Consider the following 21602-nt stretch of genomic DNA (forward strand, 5'->3'; position numbering starts at 1 on the left):
AAAAAAAAAAAAAAAAAAAAAAAAAAAAAAAAAAAAAAAAAAAGAACGAGCTGTGACGCACTGTAACACGCCCTTGGGGCTCCACAGTTGCTGGTGTCTCCAAGTTTTCAGGCTCCACTGCGTTCCCCTCATCCAGACTCTGGCACCCAATGCGGAAGCCGCTTGAGGTATGCCTGATCCAGCCGCAGCCTCACACGGAGCCGGCACCTGTGCCAGCGCCTGGAGCTGCCTACCCCGCTGTTCCTGGCTGTGCGCTCTGACTGGACCCTGTGCTCACTCACTCACACAACCCTCTCCACTCCGAGCCTGGCTCACCCTCAGCAGGCATGGGATCTGCGCCAGTAGTGCAAGCCGAGTGCTGCCTGCCAGGTCAAGAGTCCAGCAGTGGTGAGTAAAACTCAAGCAGAGGCACTGCCAGCCACAGAGCTTTCAGGCTGGTGAAGTGGCACCCAAAGAGTCCTGCGTCAATAGGAGAAAGGCACAGATAAAAACAATTTTTAATAAATAACGACTGAAAATTTTCAATCTGATAACATCTTCTTGGGAAGAAAATGCTCATGGGCATTAATTTTTAATTGTGCCTCCTCCTGTAATTGTCAGGTTATTTTAGGCCTGGCATACTCCCAGCATCTTTTGTTTAATTAAATTAAGCAATTCCAGTTATGTCAATTTACCTTCATCTTCTATTCATCGGCTAAAATCTGCTGTCAGAGAACATTGAAATTGTGATAATTTGTTTTTAAATCTGTCAAAATTGATATTTTGACTTAGATCTGTGCATTTTCTGTCAAGGCAGAATATACATAGGTCAATATTTTATTTTAACCTAAAATGAGTTGGACAATTTTTAATCTGGACTGATTCAGGCCTTTAATTTAGTGAATAAGAAATGGTTTCTTCATAACTATCACATTGTTGTGAATTTAAATACTCTGAAAGCGAATTATTTTGTCCTGCATAAGTGACATATAGGTGTCTCTGTCTTAAAAATGCATTTAAACAAAACTGATTCCTAACTTTCCAAATATAGGGAAAAGACACAAATTTGAGAACACTGGTAAACCCAAAGCTCAAGAAACATGAACGTTACACTCATTTCATCATAATCAAGTAGCCCCAAACTATTCATTGAAATATATGATGGAGCAGCCAGAGCTCCAAATTCACATACGTTATGGAAGAAAAACGTCAAGGATGATGTCAGGTTCCTCATCAGAAACAACGAAAGTTAAATGACAGGGAAGGAAGGACATACAAAGACTGTCAGTGTGCAATGTTATCCCAGTGAAAGTGTCTTGCAGAAACAAAAGCAAATAAAGGTTTTCTCAGAGGTACAAAAGCAGGAAGTCTTCATCACTAGCAAACACACTAAAATGCTGAAGACCTACATCAGGTAAAAGGGAAATGATATGAGAGGACAACATGTATCTCCACAGAGAAGTAAGAAGCATCAAACATGGTAACTCTGGGTATGAACAACAATGTAATCAGTGTTCTAAAGCAAATGCAAAGGAAACTGTATGAAAAATACGCAGTGGCAGGGAGGAAGCAGATGGAAGTGAACCATTTTAAGGTATTTACACCACATGAGAAATGAGAATATCATTTACAGGGTAGACTGTCACAAGTTAAAGGCATATACTATGAATATAAACAAACCTATCATTAACAAAACAAAAATTATAACTAGTAAACCTACAAAAAATAAAATAAAATGCAATGATAAAAATTACCCAATTACCCAAAAGAGACATAAAAAGAGTAAAAGGAGAATGAAAAGCAGATGGGGCAAATAGAAAACAAATAGCAAGACAATATAAATAAAATTAAATAAATAATAATCAAATTATGATTTAATGACCTTAACACCTCCATCAAAAGGAAAAGACTGTAATATTGGATTAAAAAGAACCAACCCTATGTTGCCTACCAGAAACACACTATATATAGAAAAACAGTTTAAAAGTAAAGAGATGGAGAAAGATATACTATGCTGTATTTGTTTTCCACTGATGTTTAACATATTACCACATACCACAAAGTTAGCAGCCTAAGACATCAGTAATTCATCAGCTCACAGTTCTGTAGCTCAGAAATCCAGGTATAAAGTGGCTTAGTACTCTGCTCAGAAGCCTAAAATTAAGATATTGGTCTGTTATGTCCTTATGTGGAGGCCAAAGGAACAGATTCATCGATAAGCTACCCGAGGGTTTTGGCAGACTTCAGTTCTTTGCGACTGAAGGACTAAGTTCTTGTTGTCCTGAGGTCAGAGATGATACTCAGATCCTAAGGCCACCCACACTTGCTATATTGTCCCCCCTTTACAGATCCTTTCATGCCTCCCATCTCTCTAACTTCAGGAAGTTCCCAGTGCCTTTTAAGGCAAGGCTCAATCACAATGAAGTCAAAGTCTGTTTGTTCATAACCTAATCACAGGAGTGATATCCCATCTGGTTCACAGGTTTATTCATACTCAAGAGGAGTGGATTACACAGGGCATGCACATGAAGGGATCCAAATCATCTTATCGTTTTGCCTACCATAGCCCACTCTCTAGCTCCCAAGCATTCATATTCCTCCAAAACGAAAAATATGTCCATTCAATTCCAGTGTTCTCAAGTCTCATCTCATCATAGTGTCAGCTCTTGTGCAAAATCTCTTATCTAAAGCTAATCACATCTCATCACTACAAAATACGAAATCTCATCTAAATTGCCAGTTCAAATTTCAAAAACCTTGTTATAGAAGTCATCCAAATCCACCAACTACCTCTAGTACACAATTATTCTCCATCTGTGGACACATGAAATTAGACAGCCAAGTTATCTGTCCTCAAAATTTGCAACATACAGTGATGGCAATGTCATGTGTTTAAACCTACAGTCATTTCAGTTCAAAAGGGGGAGAATAGAAGAAAAAACAGACTTAATGTGCAAAACAGTTGTGAAATCCAACCAGAAACAGAAAAAATGTGGTTTCTTAATTTGGTTTCAAGACCTAGAGATAATTTTCTATGGCTCTTGGCTGCATCATCTAGGTTCTACCCTTTCAGTAACCCTTCCATTGTTCATGAAGGTAACTCATTCATAGTTGAGTAGTTTTATTAGCCTTCTTCCTGATCAGCCAGTTGGGGATCCATCAACTTATTTTTCTTATTTACTCTCTTTCCCTTTTAGGATACTTCATTTGATGAAAGTCACATCCAGATATATTTTCGTGATAATTCCTTCTCTATCTTTGGCTCCTGCAGAGATAGCTGAGAGATAATGTCCTTAATACTCCTATAGGCTCTCTCATTTGATTGAAGGAATCTGAGCAGAACAGCTTCAGTCTCTTGAATGAGTCCTTTTGTGACTGAATACTTTGACCTTTTGATATTTCTAAGGTTTTAGCAAAAGACTGCTCAAAGAGAACTCGACTTTTTCTTTAAACCACACTGTTTTAATTTCAGTAGCTTTTCCCGTTTGGAGAGACTGAATTTTTCAGAATCGTTCAGTTCTGGTTGCTTATGTTAAACAATTCTTCTCTCAATTTACTTGCTTTTACTATCAGCATCAAGAAGGAATCAGGGAACATTTAACACTTTGCTTGTGAATCTCCTTAGCAAGATAACCAAGTTCATAAATTATCTTAAAAATTCTGCTTTCTACATGACTAGAAGTCATTTTGTAAAGCTTTCTGTGACTACATAATGAGGATATCTCTTTCTCCAGTTTCAAAAAAATTGAACATAGATTTTGTACTTTCCATTTCAAATATTTTCTTAAAATGGAAAATTTAAAATGCACATGTTTTAAACCAATATTTATTGAAGGGTAGTATGGAAAAACTTTCAGGTAATTAATTTTTATTGGTAGTTTAAGCAATTTGGGTAGAATTGGTGAGGGACTGGTGGATGTCCCATCATTGATGATGATTGTTTGTATAATAGTGTTGTGGACATAGTGTATTGTTATCATCTGCCATTCACCACACATGCAGAAGCTGATTTAATCATCATATTAGGCAAACAGCCGTGTGGATGTTTATCCCAAACCCATATATTTTTGTGGCTAAACTTCTGTCAATGTTAACTGTTTTACTTTGTGTTACTAGCAATAGCTGTAAAATCTCAGCAGCATTTTCACTGATAAAATGTTGCTTACCGTTGCTTTTAAGTCGTTCTCTCAACTTCTATTTTATTATTATTATACTTTAAGTTCTAGGGTACATGTGCACAACGTGCAGGTTTGTTACATAGGTATACATGTACTGTGTTGGTTTGCTGCACCCATCAACTCATCATTTACATTAGGTGTTTCTCCTAATACTATCCATCTCCCAACCCCCCACCCCGTGACAGGCCCCAGTGTGTGATGTTCCCTGCCCTGTGTCCCTGCCCTCTGTCCAGCTATGCAGGCTCATTTTTGGTTCCATATGAACTTTAAAGTAGTTTTTTCCAATTCTGTGAAGCAAGTCAGTGGTAGCATGATGGGAATAGCATTGAATCTACAAATTACCTTGGCATATGGCCATTTTCACGATATTTACTCTTCCTACCCATGAGCATGGAATATTCTTCCATTTGTTTGTGTCCTCTTTTATTTTGTTGAGCAGTGGTTTGTAGTTCTCCTTGAAGAGGTCCTTGACATCCCTTGTAAGTTGGATTCCTAGGTATTTTGTTCTCTTTGCAGGAATTGTGAATGGGAGTTCACTCATGATTTGGCTCTCTGTCTATTATTGGTGTATAGGAATGCTTGTGATTTTTGCACAATGGTTTTGTATCCTGAGACTTTGCTGAAGTTGCTTATCAACTTAAGGAGATTTCGAGCTGAGACAATGGGGTTTTCTAAATATGCAATCATGTCATCTGCAAACAGGGACAATTTGACTTCCTCTTTTCCTGCAAACAGAAACAATTTGAGTTCCTGTTTTCCTAATTAATTCCTAATTTCCTAATTCCTGATTGCCCGAGCCAGAAATTCTAACATAATGTTGAATAGGTGTGGTGAGATAGGGCATCCTTGGCTTGTGCCAGTTTTCAAAGGGAATGCTTCCAGTTTTTGTCCATTCAGTATGATATTGACTGTGGGCTTGTCATTAACAGCTCTTATTATTTTGAGATACACTCTATCAGTACCTAGTTTATTGAGAGTTTTTAGCATGAAGGGCTATTGAATTTTGTTGAAGGCCTTTTCTGCATCTATTGAGATAATCATGTGGTTTTTGTCATTGGTTCTGTTTATCTGATGGATTACATTTATTGATTTATGTATGTTGAACCAGCCTTGCATCCTAGGGATGAAGCTGACTTGATCGTGGTGGATAAGCTTTTTGATGTGCTGTTGGATTCAGTTTGCCAGTATTTTATTGAGGATTTTCGCATCAATGTTCATCAGGGATATTGGCCTAAAATTTTCTTTTTTTGTTGTGTCTCTACCAGGCTTTGGTATCAGGATGATACTAGCCTCATAAAATGAGTTAGGGAGGATTTTCTTCTTTTTCTGTTGATTGAAATAGTTTCAGAAGGAATGGTACCAGCTCCTCTTTGTACCTCTGGTAGAATTTGGTTGTGATTCCGTCTGGTCCTGACTTTTTTTTGGTTAGTAGACTATTAATTATTGCCTCAATTTCAGAGCCTGTTATTGGTCTATTCCGAGATTCAACTTCTTCCTGGTTTAGTCTTGGGTGGGTGTATGTGTCCAGGAATTTATCCATCTCTTCTAGATTTTCTAGTTTATTTGTGTAGGGTTTTTTACAGTATTCTCTGCTGGTAGTTTGCATTTCTGTGGGATCGGTGGTGATATTCCCTTCATCATTTTGCACTGCATCTATTTGATTTTCCTTTCTCTTCTTTTTCATTAGTCTTATTGGCAATCTATCAATTTTGTTGGTCTTTTCAAAAAAAAAGCTCCTGGATTCATTGATTTTTTGAAGGGCTTTTTTGTGTCTCTATCTCCTTCAGTTCTGCTGTGATCTTGGTTACTTCTTGCCTTCTGTTAGCTTTTGAATTTGTTTGCTTTTGCCTCTCTAGTTCTTTTAATTGTGATGTTAGGGTGTCAATTTTAGATTGTTTCTGCTTTCTCTTGTGGGCATTTAATGCTATAAATTTCCCTCTACACATTACTTTAAATGTGTCCCAGAGATTCTGGTATGTTGTGTCTTCGTTCTCATTGGTTTCAAAGAACGTCTTTATTTCTGCCTTCATTTTGTTATTTACCCAGCAGTCACTCAGGAGCAGGTTGTTCAGTTTCCATGTAGGTTTGCTTTATATCTTACTACCAGTAGGAGATATCACGAGATTCTACTTATTTTCATTTTCTAGAATTTACTAACTTTGTTCCTCTATACATTGAACATGAAACACAAAGTCTGAATGAGATAGATCATAATTAAGACTTATTTTACTATATTCTTTTTCAAAGTCTTTTTTTATGTTTTAAAATTTCTAAGTAACTATACAAATAATATGTTAATCAGTGTTTTGGGGAAAATACTTTTATAAATAACTGACAAGTTAAACTACTTTTGGGTTATTACAGCTATTTTTCTTTAGCAGTTACAACTAAGATTACAAAATAATAATTAACAAAAACAATGATACTTCAATGAATAAGATGACAGTTGATATTCAGCTCACTTTTGTTGGATAAAATTCGAAGAGTTTATGATGACAAGATGCCAATCAAGGGCATCAGTTCTCAACTGCAGTGATTCTAGTTTGGTGATATTATTGAGAAAAGTTTCCAGTAAGTTTTTACTTACAGAATAAAAGTACATTCACTATTATTTCCATACAGTTTAATAGTCACTTATGAATATTGCAAAATGTTTTAATATTTGAAAACGGAAGGGGTGAGGTTACAATTAACTCAACAAAATATAATATTCTATTTTAAGTTTGTTGAAGCCAATGATGACCGAAGGTTATATGTATGCCTTGAATAGAAAGGACATTGATTATCTTTGGGCTTTTGAGTTATAGTTATTCTCATGTTTTAAACTGACAATCATGATTATGTGTTAGTAAGAAGAGGATAGCTGGAGGAAACAGTGAAATTATACACGTATGCAAATCTACCAAGAAGCATGGATATGCATATTTCTTTTAGTAACAATAAAAAACTGTTACAAGCAAATCAAATGCACACCATAGTGCAAGTGAAAGTTTCAGATACAAGATGTATGTCAAATTTTGTTGAGCTGTTAATAAACTTATTTACCTGTGTGATTATTTTTTAATAACTGGCACACTTCACTGGGCACATAAACATTACTTTTAGAGTAGTTCTAGAAAACACATATGGAAATTATTTTCACTTTATTTATTTTTTCTTGTGCTAATAAATTTAAGAATTTAAGATTTACTCAAGTGATAATGAAATCCATAAAATTCTGTTCCTCTATTAGGAAAAGTTGCCTGAGATTTTCTTAGACTAATTTCTTCATACATTTTGCAGAGGCATATTGTCAAATGTGGGCATATTTTTGGAAGTGTCTTGAAATTGGGGTTATCTTTGAAAGGTGTCCTCACCAGAAGAGATTATGAATCAGAGATTGTAAAGCACAGATATATAGCTGAAAGATGATGTGAGGGTAACAGGTAAAATATGTTAAATTCATACAATTTTCAACGATTTTGATGAGACTCATATGCCTTCTAAAGTAAATTATATTTGAGGACTCAACTAAAATCATTTGTTATCTCTTCCATATATGTGTTTTTACTGATGCTCACATGATTTAAAATTTTACTAAGTCTTGACTAGGCTAGTAGTAATTTGAGATTCATTGCTGCCTACAAAAACATAGGTCTTCTCAATTAAAAAAAAAATCCAAAACCTACATGTTAATGTAAAAATAGAATAAGATATGTATTTGTTTACTTAAAATATTTGAAAAAGTTGACATCTTATAGACTTCAATCTTCTCTTTTTATGATTTGCTTCTAAAATAGAAGGTTAGGTAATTTCTTATCTAAGTTTCAATTTTTTTTNCTATTTGATTTTCCTTTCTCTTCTTTTTCATTAGTCTTATTGGCAATCTATCAATTTTGTTGGTCTTTTCAAAAAAAAAGCTCCTGGATTCATTGATTTTTTGAAGGGCTTTTTTGTGTCTCTATCTCCTTCAGTTCTGCTGTGATCTTGGTTACTTCTTGCCTTCTGTTAGCTTTTGAATTTGTTTGCTTTTGCCTCTCTAGTTCTTTTAATTGTGATGTTAGGGTGTCAATTTTAGATTGTTTCTGCTTTCTCTTGTGGGCATTTAATGCTATAAATTTCCCTCTACACATTACTTTAAATGTGTCCCAGAGATTCTGGTATGTTGTGTCTTCGTTCTCATTGGTTTCAAAGAACGTCTTTATTTCTGCCTTCATTTTGTTATTTACCCAGCAGTCACTCAGGAGCAGGTTGTTCAGTTTCCATGTAGGTTTGCTTTATATCTTACTACCAGTAGGAGATATCACGAGATTCTACTTATTTTCATTTTCTAGAATTTACTAACTTTGTTCCTCTATACATTGAACATGAAACACAAAGTCTGAATGAGATAGATCATAATTAAGACTTATTTTACTATATTCTTTTCAAAGTCTTTTTTTATGTTTTAAAATTTCTAAGTAACTATACAAATAATATGTTAATCAGTGTTTTGGGGAAAATACTTTTATAAATAACTGACAAGTTAAACTACTTTTGGGTTATTACAGCTATTTTCTTTAGCAGTTACAACTAAGATTACAAAATAATAATTAACAAAACAATGATACTTCAATGAATAAGATGACAGTTGATATTCAGCTCACTTTTGTTGGATAAAATTCGAAGAGTTTATGATGACAAGATGCCAATCAAGGGCATCAGTTCTCAACTGCAGTGATTCTAGTTTGGTGATATTATTGAGAAAAGTTTCCAGTAAGTTTTACTTACAGAATAAAAGTACATTCACTATTATTTCCATACAGTTTAATAGTCACTTATGAATATTGCAAAATGTTTTAATATTTGAAAACGGAAGGGGTGAGGTTACAATTAACTCAACAAAATATAATATTCTATTTTAAGTTTGTTGAAGCCAATGATGACCGAAGGTTATATGTATGCCTTGAATAGAAAGGACATTGATTATCTTTGGGCTTTTGAGTTATAGTTATTCTCATGTTTTAAACTGACAATCATGATTATGTGTTAGTAAGAAGAGGATAGCTGGAGGAAACAGTGAAATTATACACGTATGCAAATCTACCAAGAAGCATGGATATGCATATTTCTTTTAGTAACAATAAAAAACTGTTACAAGCAAATCAAATGCACACCATAGTGCAAGTGAAAGTTTCAGATACAAGATGTATGTCAAATTTTGTTGAGCTGTTAATAAACTTATTTACCTGTGTGATTATTTTTTAATAACTGGCACACTTCACTGGGCACATAAACATTACTTTTAGAGTAGTTCTAGAAAACACATATGGAAATTATTTTCACTTTATTTATTTTTTCTTGTGCTAATAAATTTAAGAATTTAAGATTTACTCAAGTGATAATGAAATCCATAAAATTCTGTTCCTCTATTAGGAAAAGTTGCCTGAGATTTTCTTAGACTAATTTCTTCATACATTTTGCAGAGGCATATTGTCAAATGTGGGCATATTTTGGAAGTGTCTTGAAATTGGGGTTATCTTTGAAAGGTGTCCTCACCAGAAGAGATTATGAATCAGAGATTGTAAAGCACAGATATATAGCTGAAAGATGATGTGAGGGTAACAGGTAAAATATGTTAAATTCATACAATTTTCAACGATTTTGATGAGACTCATATGCCTTCTAAAGTAAATTATATTTGAGGACTCAACTAAAATCATTTGTTATCTCTTCCATATATGTGTTTTACTGATGCTCACATGATTTAAAATTTTACTAAGTCTTGACTAGGCTAGTAGTAATTTGAGATTCATTGCTGCCTACAAAACATAGGTCTTCTCAATTAAAAAAAAAATCCAAAACCTACATGTTAATGTAAAATAGAATAAGATATGTATTTGTTTACTTAAAATATTTGAAAAGTTGACATCTTATAGACTTCAATCTTCTCTTTTATGATTTGCTTCTAAAATAGAAGGTTAGGTAATTTCTTATCTAAGTTTCAATTTTTTTTGTATTAAATCTCAGCTGCCATATTCTTTGCAAGATTCTCTCATACTTTGTGGATCAGCTTACATTTTAGCAACCTTTCATTGATTTCTGCAAATAAATAATAAGAATGAACAGTTTGTTCTCATCTGAGACAAAGTTTGTTGCATCTGACTCTAATCAGGTATTCTAATACTAAAACTGTGATATAGTTTGCCCTGATTTGGGCCATTTCCTTCCCTTTGAATGTACTTATTCAAAATTGGCCAGGAACCTATTTGTTAAGTCACGAGACATTATAGTCATTAATAAAGATTACTTCAGGATAACTATTCCTTTTAAAAATTTACTGTTTTTTAAAATTTATTTATTGAGCCATTCTATAGCTGCTATGGTTTGGTTATTTATTAGTTTGGGCAGATAGTAAGTTCATCTTCTTACTTAACTGGCCAGGGTTAAGTAAGGAATGGTGAGTCTTATCATTGGCTGAGGTTATATTCTTACTCAAAACCAGGCAGGCATTCAGAGAATAGAACGAGGAAAAATACAGTATTTTAGACCCCTGTAAAGGGTCACATGCAACAGATCACAGTTACTAGGTAGCAGGGGTACCCATAACACTTAGGTAAGTTCGCACAGCAAGAGAACACAAAACAGAACACACAAAGACCAGGTTCCTTTATTTTAATGCTAGTGTGCATGCGTTTCTAAGTTAGAAGGGATCAAAACTTGTATGCCCAGTTCATGAGGGATGTAGGTTTACAGAAAGACGTTTATGATTCCTTACAACATATCTCAAGGTTAGGTTTAGATTTAATAATAAATAATAATTTCAGCCAGGCGTGGTGGCTTATTCCTGTAATCCCAGCACTTTGGGAGGCTGAAGTATCATGAGGTCAGGAGTTCAAGACTACCCTGGCCAACACAGTGAAACCCTGTCTCTACTAAAAATACAAAAATTAGCTGGGTGTGGTGGCATGCAACTGTAGTCCCAGCTACTCGGGAGGCTGAGGCAGAAGAATCATTTGAACTCTAGAGTCAGAGGTTGCAGTGAGCCGAGACAGCGCCATTGCACTCTACCCTGGGTGATAGAGCAAGACTCTGTCTCAAAAATAATAATAATAATAATTTATAATTATCAAATTTATCTTCACAAATCCTGACATTTCCCATAAATTAATGAAGAATATTATTTTGTGTGTATGACGCAGTATCTGTTTTTCTTAGTTTGATTGGTACTTTATGTTTCTCAAATTTGTTCTTCAAATTTTTCTTCAAGGTTATTGATGGAGCCAAAACATTCTAATTCACTGGGAACTTGAACAATGCATTCAGTGTTTCTCATGATTAGAAAAGCATTTGTAATTATTTATATATGGCCTCAATATAATCAATATGCAATAAACATATAACCTATGTTTTTTTTTTTTTTTTTTTTTTTTTTTTTTTTTTTTTTTTTTGAGACGGAGTCTCGGCTTCGGTGTCGGCCGATATACCCAGGCTGGAGTGCTGTGATCCGGGATCTCAGCTCACTGCAAGCTCCGCCTCCAGTTCACGCCATTCTCCGTCTCAGCCTACCCAGGTAGCTGGGACTACAGGCGGGCCGCCACGAATCGCCCGAACTAGTTTTTGTAGTATTTTAGTAGAGACGGGGAGAGTTTCACCGTGTTAGGCCAGGATGGTCTCGATCTCAATGACCTCGGTGATCCGCCCGTCTCAGGCTCCCAAAGTGCTGGGATTACAGGCTTGAGCCACCGCGCCCGGCCTTAACCTATGTTTTATTACATCTGTTCAATTAATGCAAATGGAGCATTACTAAGGCCATATAGTGGAGATATCAAAAGTTAAATGCACATATGTGCTGAATAAAAATTACATCCTAATTTTGAAAACACGTAAGATCTATCATTTCTGATATACTCATTCCAATAACTAGAAAGTAGATATTAGTATATTTTTATCATAAATGAGAAGATAATAAGTTTCAAAGAGGATAAGTAAATTTACCCTATTCATATAATCGGTGTAACATTGTTGAATAAGCATTTCTTTAATATTTCCCATGGGGAAGACATTACACTAGTCTTTGGGATCATTTCATTTAAAAAAATGAATAATTTACAGTTCTTATTCTCAAAGCTTTCATATTTTGTTATTTGAATTAATGTCTAGCCTTTTCTAGTACATTATACTTCACTGAAGAATATAAGAAACTCTTCTCTGTATTGTTTAAAATAATGAAATCTATTTATTACTCAAGAATTTTACCTTTTATAGAAAACCACTTGAATTGTAAGCAGTAGGAAAGGCTCCATCAAATTTGAATATTTATACAATGTCATTGCAAATTATAATACTCCTCTGGCATATCTACATCAATGTAAATAGCTACATAAGTACTATACATGAGAATTTTGATTTTTTTTATGCCTCATTTCCTCAGCTAGCAAATGGGAATAATAATTGTACCTGTGCCATTGGATTATTGAGGGGATTAAGTGGGTTAAGCAATGTAAAGCATTTCAAATAGAACCTATCTCATTGTAAGCACGGACAAAAAAAAAAAAAAAAAAAAAATCATAGAACTTATTTCCACTCCAAGTAAGAACAAATTTCAAAGCCATTTAACCTATGTTACTTAATACAATAATTTTGAGATAGGTACAAATATCATGATGTCACATGATAATAAATAAACTAATACAGTTTTATTGACTGTAAAAAAAACTATGTTATTTCCTATAGGAGATACTAAAGTATCCTAAATAGTTTGGTAGTCTATAAGAGAAGACAACATGAAACGTCTGAATCTAATGCAGAGGAGAGAGAAATATGTGCAATATTGGAGAGAAAAATCAAACTATCATGGGGAGGAAAGAAGGGGATTCTAATCCCCACGTGGCTTTCAAAAAAAGCAGAATGTATTCATAGATTTGATTATCAAATTTTTTCTTTCTCGTCCTGGAAGCATCTTGAAGGAACACTGACTTTACAATATGGCCCCCACCATTCTAATACAAGCCTAGAAGCTGTTGAAGGACATTTAACCATAAGAATTTATTTTATATTAATATATTTCCCAGTCTAAAAAGAAAATATCTATTATTCCTACCCCACAACCAGTGGACTTTAATGTTTTACAATGATTGATGGTAGGTTCTCAAATCAGATTTCTTAATCTCACATTCCATAATTCCTGGCTGCTTCACTCCTTTTTCTCAGAAACAGAAATTCTCCAACCACTCAGTTACTTTTGTCTTTGGTCCAAACCCAGAACTTCGTGTTAGTCATTTTTCTAACTTTGCCTCTTTCCGTGACTGATGCTCCCAGCATCTGCTACTGAAGACCTCAGACTGGATTCCTCTTCTAGCTCAGTGTTTCACTGAAATTGCCTAGAATTGCCATACTTAAAATATGTGGTTGTTAGTTCTGCTCTTGGGCTCCTGTACCCATCAGGATTTTTTGTTTTCCCCTTATTGATTACTTCTTATAATAGACTTTCTGCAGTCACATCCTTGCTCCACTTAAGCAAGTTTTACTTCAGAAGCCATATAACAAACCATGCTCAATTCCACTAGAAAATCCACATTAAGACGGGGAACCAGAAGACAAGGATTATACTCTCAGTTGTATTATTTGTGCAAGCTCGAACAAGCTAGTCCTTCTCTAAATGTCATTTCTTATTTGAAAGACACATTATTTGAATGACATATCATCTTTCCTAGATCTAAAATATAATGACTTTATAGATAGCAACTCAATCCTCTGTAATAACATAGTCATCTATTGTTCAAGTACACAAGTATGTTACTCTTATATTTCATTGTCATATGTATTTTATTCTGATATATAAAAATTTTAAACTACTATCTTTGGAGATGATCTCAATACATAGAATATACTTTGCTTATAGGAGTGAACCAGGATTTAAAGGGAAACAGGAAAGATACATTTCCATGCTATGCTTTTGTGAATTATTATCTTGAATTAGGTGAAGTATTTCAAGATTTTTGTTCTATGAAATGGCAATTTTACATGGCTCAACCTAATAAGGTTTGAATATAAAATCTCTCTTTTTTGGCACCCCAAAACTTTGAGATTTTGATACAGGCATGCAATGTGTAATAATAATATCAAGGTAAAAAGGGTATCCATTACTTTAAGCATTTATCTTTGTGTTTCAAACAACCCAATAATACTCTTTTAATTATTTTAAAATATACAATTAAGTTATTTTTTATTACAGTCACACTGTTGTGCTAGTAAATACTAGGTCTTCTTTATTCTCCTCATATTTTGTGCTAATTAACCATCTCCCTTCCCCTACCCATTATCCTTTCCTCTCTTCCCCTACCCATTATGCTTTCCTCTCTCTGATAATCATCCTTCTCTCTATCTCTATGAGTCTAATTGTTTTAATTTTTAGGTTCCACAGATAAACGAGAATACATAATGTTTTTAAATGTTTACAAAATTTAACATTCATTGTAAACAGAATTTCTTTTATTTTGGTAATTTATCACTGTTAATAATTCATCTGACTTTATCTGATTTGTTCCTTGACCTGCACATTATTTGCATTGTTGCACATTTAAATGTTCACTTAAAAATTACATTATCTGCTGGGTGTAGTGTGTCACGCCTGTAATCCCAGCACTTTGGGAGGCCAAGGTGGGCGGATAATAAGGTCGGGAGTTCGAGACCAACCTGGCCAATATAGTGAAACCCTGTCTCTACTAAAAATACAAAAATTAGCTGGGCATGGTGGTGTGTGCCTGTAGTCCCAGCTACTCAGGAGGCTGAGGCTACTCGGGAGGCTGAGGCAGAAGACTCACTTGAACCTGGGGGACAGAGATTGCAGTGAGCCTAGATTGTGCCACTACACTCCAGCCTGGGTGACAGAGTGAGACTCTGTCTCAAAAAACAAAAAAAATATATATTTTCATAGCATATTTTAAGTTGCATATTTAAATAGAAAATAAGTTTACAAGGGAAACATAAAACTAGTAGTATAATATAAATTGCTATTCCATGCAATGCAAATGACACCATATTACTTATAAAGTCTATCATTTGGGCATTATTCATATTTGAAATCAGTGACATGAGAATAAATACCCTTGACATATTATTTTACTCGAAAACACAAGTGATTGTAACCAAAATGAAACATAGAGGGATGCTACTACAGTATGTGCATTTTATTTAAAATATTTCATTTTGAGAGTCAAATCTATGGAAGAAAATAAAAAATAAAATGTATACCTATTTGAGAGAAATATTTATTTCTAGAATAGAGATAGAGCTAAAAACTCAAAGAAATATATCTACACATACAACCAAGGTAATAATTTCTAAGACAGCTTTTTCCCTATCTTAGGATGAAAAGAAAATTAACCTGGCTAAGCTTAGTATTTATGACAAGTTTTCACTTTGTCATTTTACTAATCCATGAATATAAGGATTAATCACTTCTTCCAGTGGCACAATATGTTCCTGTCAAGTTGAATTCTTTTTAAAAGAAAATCCACTAGCCTGAACATTCAAGATAACAAAAAATCAACCAAAGTTTGTTAAACTTTCCCATACTTGCAAGTAAATATGTCTTACAGATACATTTTAAAATAATATAGTCCTGATGCAAAATTAAATTACATTGTAACCCCAAATTGTATATGACCTATAATTTTAATAACTTTTCTAATTATATAAGTTATTTAAATCATTTAAATGAATATATTGCTAAACATGCAGTTAGTGCAATACATTGATATACTATGTTATTCTGAATTACAACAAAATTAAATACCCCAGATTCTGATGCAAATGTTAACCTTTCAATTATTTGGATATAAAATATTCTTTATAAAAAATACTCTTTACATCAAAAGATATCCAACTCCTACCTGCCAATGACTGACAATTTTTTTTATTATTAGTAGCTGAACACAGATTAATTCTAAAGTCATATTTCATACATTTGGAGACCAAACACAATAACTAGAATCTTATAGTATGTTAAAAATCAAATACAAAATTAAAAGTGACAACTAAAGCACTATTTGCGCATGATGACAAGGATTGCATAATAATTATGAGCACTATACACTAAACATCTGAGCAACTCTCATGTTACTTATTCCAGTTTAATTTAAAAAACATACTGAATATTTGTGTGAAGAAATGGGCTAAAGAAATACAGGGGGAACTGCATTTTGTCATATAAATTAGGTTTGTTGAGTTCAACAATAAGTTATTTATTTACTTAGTTTTTTTGAGAGAGAGAGACAGAGTGTCATTTTGTCACTCAGCCCAGAGTGCAGTGGTGTGATCATAGCTCACTGTAGCTTCCAACTCCTGGGGTCAAGCCATCCTTCTGCCTCAGCCTCTCAACTATCTAGGACGACAGACGTCTGTGACCCATCTAATTTTATAATTTATTTTTGTAGAGACAGGGTCTCACTTTGTTTCCCAGGCTGGCCTCAAACTCCTGGCCTCAAGCGATCCTCTTCCTCCAACCTCCCAAAGCACTGGAATTACGGCATAAGCTGCCACATCCAGCCCCCAACAATTTTTTGAACATCAGCTAGGTGCCAGACACACTATCTCTGGAAGAACAAAGATAAGGTAAATGTGAAGGTTACCTTGAAAAAATTACAATTATGAAAATTGCCAGAAACCTGTGATCTATTGAAAAAATTCAATAGCAAAATCAGGAAAAAATAATTTTGTAATTAGGAGAAAAAGCTAACACGTAGTAAGTATGTATATGGTGGGGCTTTGTTTGTTTGTTTGTTTGTTTGACACAGGGCCTTCCTTTGCTGCCCCAGGCTGGAATGCAGTGGCATGATCTTAGCTCACTGCAGTCTCTGCGTCCAGGCGTCAAGCAATTCTCATGCCTCAGCCTCCCGAGTAGCTGGGACCACAAGCACTCACCACAAAACCCAGCTATTTTATTTTTTCCTTTTGTGTTTTTTGTAAAGACAGGGTTTTGCCATGTTGATCAGATCAGGTCTTTAATTCTGAGCTCAAGTGATTCACCCTCCTCAGTGAAGTTCTGGGATTACAGACATGAGCCACTGCTCTTGATCAAAGTGTATATATGTGAATAACCTCTTTACTTAAGGTATTTCTCTATAATTTTACAGGTGTTATTCACTTTCCTCAGATCAACAATACCAGAATATAAAAATAATGTGATTTTCTTTTCTTTTCTTTTTTCTTTCTTTCTTTCTTTTTTCCCAGCAGTGTAATAATAGAAGTTCTGAATTACGTTTACTTAGTAAATGGACTAAATTCTTGTCTACTAATCAGAGTCAAAACCTTGTCAGTGCCAAGTCAACTCCACTAACATCCTTTCAAAAAATTATTAGTAGAAAGTATTCTTATGAATCTGAATAGGTCATATTATACTAGTTAGCTATGGAAAAAGTCACAAAATCTCTAAATTTAGAAAGGAGACCTTATTTCTTAAAAAGGTAATCACAACCTGCAGGCAGGAAGCAGAGCTTCCTGATAAAACCAAAAAGCAGTTGTTTCAGAGGAGGAAAACAGGAATTTATACTGAAAGAGCTGGCTAAGTATTCATATTCAACAGGTTATAGGAGGAGCTATGAATATTCATGAGGGGACACCATGCTTCATTTGGGGTGGAGATTTAACATGTAGCTGTATAACAGTTCAACTGTATATATCAAAAGGTGAAGCAGACGACACACGGGGCACTAAGGGTGCAACTTCCAAAAGCTGCTGAGAGCCAGTCCATGGTCAAGACTCTCATCAGGAAGGAAAGCTGGTCCTTTGCTGCCTCGAAACTGCATAAAGGAAGGGGCAGCGTCACCCCACTGGAGCAGGTCTAGAAATCAGTGGTGGAGCAAGACTTTCCAAAGGGCCAGTTTCCGTTCAACTCTTAGTAAAAAAATCCTGATGGCCAGAGGGAGTAGAACGAGGACCGTCTTCACCTCCTATCCTGTCAGGGCTGGGAACTCAGTTTGTAAAGTTTCTCTGGAGTCTTGCCCATAGAGAAAATCTGTTCAGTTGGTTGGGAGGAGGCTTAGGTTTTTATTTTGATTTCTCATTAATTCTTTCTCAAAAGAAATAAACAAAAATGAATAGTATTTGGTAACTTATTGGAGTCAGTTAAATGTGTCATAAAAAATGAAATCTGTAGACCTTTCTATACTGTAGGAATCAATGTGATTTCTTAAACTATAGGAATTCCAAAATACAAGGTGAAATAGGCCATTCATTCCTCTCCATTGTACATTCTTATTTATCTATAACAAAGTAAGGCAATATAGGGAAAAAAAGGATGCGGAAGGAGAAAATTATTTTGGTTTCCTTTTTCACAAATTTTTTAGCAAGATCATTGGCATTGAAGTGCATTCTTATCTGTAAAGTTTCAGCCTGACTCTACTCTTCTGATGCACTGATGCACAATAGAAGTAAATTACTTTTGCCCTTGCGATGAATATTTCTTGTTTTTGTGTACCTTCTTGATGTTCTTCAAATTGAAGTCTTAAAACCTATAAACTACATATCCCAAATTCTATTTAGCCAATGCAAAATTCTATTTTAACCTACTGCAAAATCCTGTTTTAACCTATGGCATTGATATACATAACCTTTAAGGAGTTTAAAATTTTATTTATAATTGCAATGAAAATATTTGAAATTATTATAACTTGTAGGAAAACAATTTAAAATGAGTTACTTCAAAAATTCAAAGTGTGTGTGTGTTTGCTCTAATATAAGCCTATTATTACCAGCACATGGTAATGCTCTATAAACCACATATCTGAATTTTCAGAAGTGTATATGGAAAGGGTTGAAAGTAAGTACGTCATAAAACCATGACAGATTTGATAAAGGGTATTTTTCTAGTAAGTAAACAATTCCCCATGAGAGTAAAACATGAACAACAGATACTTTCAATTTGAAATCCTAGTTAGTTCAAATTGACAGTTTAAGTATTTAAGCAGCATTACTTCACTTAGGTCAGCATTGTTGCTTGTTTACTTGGTAAAACAACCTTTGAGATTGTATAAGTGTGTGTGTGCCTGCATGGATGGATGTACGTGTGACTTGGGGCAGTTGTGGTGATTCTAACCACATTAAGCAATGGCAAGAATCTCTTCTAATATTAATACTAAATCTCTTCTAATTCAAGCCTAACTCTTATAACCTCTCTGTCACTCAGAATGTTAGAAGAACTGTCAACATGACTTTTCCCAATAAATATGTAGGTCTTTAAGGTATGCCATTTCAGTAAAGGTATTCAACACTTTTAAGATCAAAATGTTTTCCTGTGTAATGTATTTGAGGAATTGGACACCCAATAATGGCAATATTCTTGAAATGCAGCAATATACTAGTTACAGTATATGCTAGACTGATATGGGGCTTGTGTTCTCCTGTATGTAGGGTGCATGCTAAACTGAAGTGGGGGCTTGTGTTCTCTTACTATGAACTCTAATTATTTCATTCAGATTCCTCTCACACATATGATGAAACAATGATTTTTTGATATAATTTAGCAACATTGATGTTAGCCTGAATTATTGCCTCTGATTCCAAAATAATTACTTCATGTCCTGCCTTCTCCCTTATACTGAATTCCACTTTCAAGCTTAAATATGTTGAAAATATGAAAGCATATCTCATGACTGCAACTGCAAAGTAGTGACACAGAAGTGTCTGTGAAATATGGAGCATCAGTTTAGATGGTCTTGACACTCTTTAGATGAAGTTGATTCTTAATTCTAAAGTACAGGAAGTAATTATGGGGAGAAAAAGCATAAACAGGCCAGGTGCGGTGGCTCATGCCTGTAATTCCAGCACTTTGGGAGGCTGAGGCTGGCGGATCATGAGATCAGGAGATCAACAGATCAGGAGATCAAGACCACCCTGGCCAATACGGTGAAACCCTGTCTCTATTCAAAATACAAAATTACCTGGGCATGGTGGCACGTGCTTGTAATCCCAGCTACTCGGGAGGCTGAGGCAGGAGAATCTCTTGAACCCAGGAGGGAGGTGAAGGTTGCAGTGAGCGGAGATTGTGTCGCTGCACTCCAGGCTCAGCAACAGAGCTAGACTCTTTCTCAAAGAAAAAAACAGCACAAACAAAAGTTAATGAAATAACACAGTAGGTATGCTAAGTATAACTACAAACTAGTTAAAATCTCACATAGAAGGAGCCAATCAAAAACTGTTTAGATAACAGAGTTTCTTGTACTTTACTTATCAGTAGTGCTGCTTTCCCAGGTTATTGGTATTAGAACCTCTGTGGGGTAATGGACAGGAAAGGTAAATGAAGACAACAAATTAAAAAAAAAAAAAAAAAAACCTAACACAAAGGATTTCTGCAAATTTATAAGTAAAATAACTCAAGTAACTGACATATAAAGAAATCTTAAAGAATATTAAACATAGGAAAAGGATCACAAATTCACAAAATGTTCCAAAAATTAAAAGAAAAATAATGAAATATTAAGTATATTTTGTACCTATATTGTCAGCACTTAAAATAAGAATATACTAATATAAATAATTACATTTCATGTAAAAGATATATATATATGAAAAATGTCAAGAAATAAGGCAAACTATTTATACTATTTATCCCTGGGATATGGAATTGTAGGGAACAATAATATAAAATGATATGCTTGTCTCTCAATTTCTACTGAATACAATTTTATTTTTGTGACCTTTTAACTTTATTTAGTATGTATGAAATGTACAATTTTATATACAGAGTGATTGCTACCTGGGAATATGTTTTGCTATTATGAGGAAATACAAGTTACAAACACTGTAAATACTGAAAATCAATTTGGGAAATATTCCAACTACTTTCAAATATGTTTTAATATAGGTCTTTTCTCTTCAAATGTGAGAGATGGATTCTGTGATGTATTACAAAGGTGTCCACTGCAATGTTATCTATAATCTTAAAATGTAAAAAGAATATATATGATTTCCAGCCATATCTATATTAGGAAATACACATTATAAAACCATTAAGTTAGACTTGCAGAGAAAGGAGCAGAAAGTCAAATATATGAAGTATAAACTCTGATGGATAAATGATTTAGGTTTTATAATTTGTTATGTTTTTCCTATATCGTTTGAAACCTAGCTTACATATCAGGTACTGGTAATATATTTAGGTTATATAGGAAGACAGTAAAACAAAAAGAAAACTTTTCTTTTTTTTCAACGCCCAGACTTTCAACACAAAATGTCCTAATGACAACAATTATTTTCTGAAATAAAAGTAAATGTCAGATTAATTACCTTGTTATTTCTGTGCGTATTGAACATATACACAAATGAAGTCATACACGTTAATCTGCAGTTCATTTATTGGAAATATTTTGCTGCCACATATAATTCTGCTTTTGTATTTAAATCTGAATACTATTCTATTGGCTATGTTTTATAGTTTATATGACAATTGATTCATCCATGAATTTTTTTTTTTTTTTTTTTTTT

The sequence above is a fragment of the Rhinopithecus bieti genome, unplaced genomic scaffold, assembly GCF_001698545.2.
Source record: "Rhinopithecus bieti isolate Rb0 unplaced genomic scaffold, ASM169854v2 scaffold_9996, whole genome shotgun sequence".
NCBI lineage: Eukaryota > Metazoa > Chordata > Mammalia > Primates > Cercopithecidae > Rhinopithecus > Rhinopithecus bieti.